Genomic DNA, 2,672 nt, shown 5'->3' with positions numbered 1-2,672 from the left:
TCCTCACTCGCAAAATGACATTCTCAAAAAGCACTTCGACTAAACTTTTAGTGAGAGAAAGTAAACAAAATAAATTTTAGAGAGAGAGTGAGAAATGAGAAATGAAATCACCTTTCTGGATGATTTTGAAAATGGGAAGGGACCTCTATTTATAGGTCATAGGTTGGCACAAAAAAGGAAAAATATTTATGGCTTTTTATGACTTGTCAATCAATTGACATCATGTCCTAATTGATTGGTAGGCTTAAATAAAATCCATTAGTTGGCTCAAAAAGGAAAGGAATGATATCTAGCCGTTACCATTCATTAAGGTACTATCCTAATCAATTAGGGCACATTTTAACTTCTCCAGCCGATTTCCATAAGATTCCAATCGATTGACAAGAGAAAAAACTTATCCATATCTTTTCTAACAGTTTCTAACTTGTGTGACATGACTTCATAATATTTTTGAAAATGTTTTCTTGAGAAAAATAATTTTAAAACTTGTATTCGTGTGTGTGATTTAGCCATGCACTTTTACGAGAATTTCCTTATGCTTTACAATGTTTTCACCAAGACTAATCGAGGTAGAGCTTTCTTATACTTCAAGACCTTGGCAGATGCTTTCTTTCTTATAGACACTTGCTTGAGTTCACTTGAGTTGATGCTTGAGTTATATTCTATCCTTTTGTCATCATCGGATAGTCAAGTCCATATAACCCTAATATCCTTGTTTGCATCTTTAATCGCTTAACTGCTTATGCTTGACTTATCATTAAGGACTTTGTCATCATTAGAAATTAATTGTCATCATCAAAAGTTGTTATTCTTATTAAAGGCATGTCACCTAGAAGTAACCAGTAAAATAAGTTTCCACAATTCCAATACATACCATCCTGGTTGGAAAGATCGCCAAACTTTAAGTGGAGAAATAATCAGACTTTGAATGCAAATTTGGGAGTTCCACAAGTTCCTCAAGCACCACAAAGGAAACCATCACCACTCGAAGAAGCTTTGACCAACTTCATGAAAGCCACTCAAACAAGTTTTGAACAAGTTGTAAAGAATCAGGAAGCAGTGTTTAAAACCCAAATTAAAATGACAAAGAATTAAGACACCATGATTAAGAACATTGAAGCTTCCATAAAAAAATTGTAAATTCAAATTGGCCAATTATTTCGACAAATGGCAACACAAGCTAGTTCAAGAGGGAGATTTATTAGTAACACTATAGATAATATGAAAAATAAGAATTGCAAAGCCATTGAGTTGAGAAATAGAGTGGTTCCTTCAAGGGAAATGTTAGTGATGAGAAAAAAAACAAGCGAGGGTGAGGAAAATATTGAAAAAGAGGTAGAAGTTGAAAAAGAGGTTGGAAAAAAATCAGAGGGAGAAAAAATTGAGAAAAACAATGAAAATGAAGTTAGGGGTGATACCTTTGACAAACTCATAGATAGAAAATCACCATGGAGAAGGTCTAAGTAACAAGTCCTGAATGAACCTAGCCTAGAGCTACCAAACTACATCAAACCACCCTACCCAATCTTGAAGAAGAAAACAAAAAAGGAAATGGAAGTGGGTCAATTTTTTTTTATAGATATGTGAAGTCATAACAAATATACTCGAACGCGTCGCGCGATAGAACATATAACAGAGTCGCCACCGAACTTTATTTATCCCAAAAGAGGGATGGGAAAATATCGATAAAATCCAAGGGGAACAGAGAAACGGGTAAGAAAGTCGGTTATGCAAGGGGAAGGTATTATCACTTCTCACATCCATGGTACTCCATGGGAACCGTTTCGAATGCTCTTGCTTTGATGAGTGTTGCTATCTTCATGTACTTGCAAAATATAAAATGGGTTAGAAAAAGAGTGCTCGAGGAGGATTGGGGCTCTCATGCTTATGTATTTTCATGGTGCAGTGAGAAAGTCATAGTCCCGTAGTTCGTGGAACCAGAGAGAGAAAATGAGGAAAAGAAAGAAAAATTACTTGCTAAGGATTCACATCCTTGTGCCTAAGTACCCTTAAAGTGAAATGAGGAAGTCAGAGCTCCATAGTTCAGAGGACTAAGACTGAAAGAGAGAATGATTGGGGATAGTGTTTAAACCGAAAAAGGCTAGAAACTGACTGAAGCAGTATCAGAACCAAGAAAGGAATTTTTAACCATAAAGGTGATTAACCCAAAAGAGAAAGGTAAAAGGGTGTATAACCATGAAGGTGTCAACCCAAATTATGGTGTGATGACCAAGAAAGGGAATGAGGTTAACCATAAAGGCGTGACCCGAAGAGGAAGGGGGTTAACCATAAAGGTGTGTCCCAAAATAAAGGAAAGGGGTTAATCATAAAGGTGTGTCACATAAGGAAATGGGTTAACCATTAAGGTGTGTCACGAAAAGGAAGGGGTTAACCATAAAGCTGTGTCCCATAAGGAAGGAAAAGGGTTAACCATAAATATGTGTCCCATAAGGAATGGTGTTAACCATAAATGTGTGTCCCAAACAGAAAGGAAATGTGTTAACTATAAAGGCGTGTCCCAAAAGTAAATGGGTTAACCATAAAGGTGTGTCCCATAAAGAAAGTTGCAGTGGTGCTCAAACCAAAAAGAGTTGGAAAGAGGAGCCACAAGGCTAAATGCAGACTTGGCAGTGAATTGACTTGAATTGCACTAAAGCTTATGAATAAAGGTG

This window comes from Lathyrus oleraceus, chromosome 7 (genome assembly GCF_024323335.1).
Source record: "Lathyrus oleraceus cultivar Zhongwan6 chromosome 7, CAAS_Psat_ZW6_1.0, whole genome shotgun sequence".
Taxonomy (NCBI): domain Eukaryota; kingdom Viridiplantae; phylum Streptophyta; class Magnoliopsida; order Fabales; family Fabaceae; genus Lathyrus; species Lathyrus oleraceus.
The sequence above is the reverse complement of the archived record's forward strand: the minus strand, read 5'-3'. Positions refer to the sequence as shown.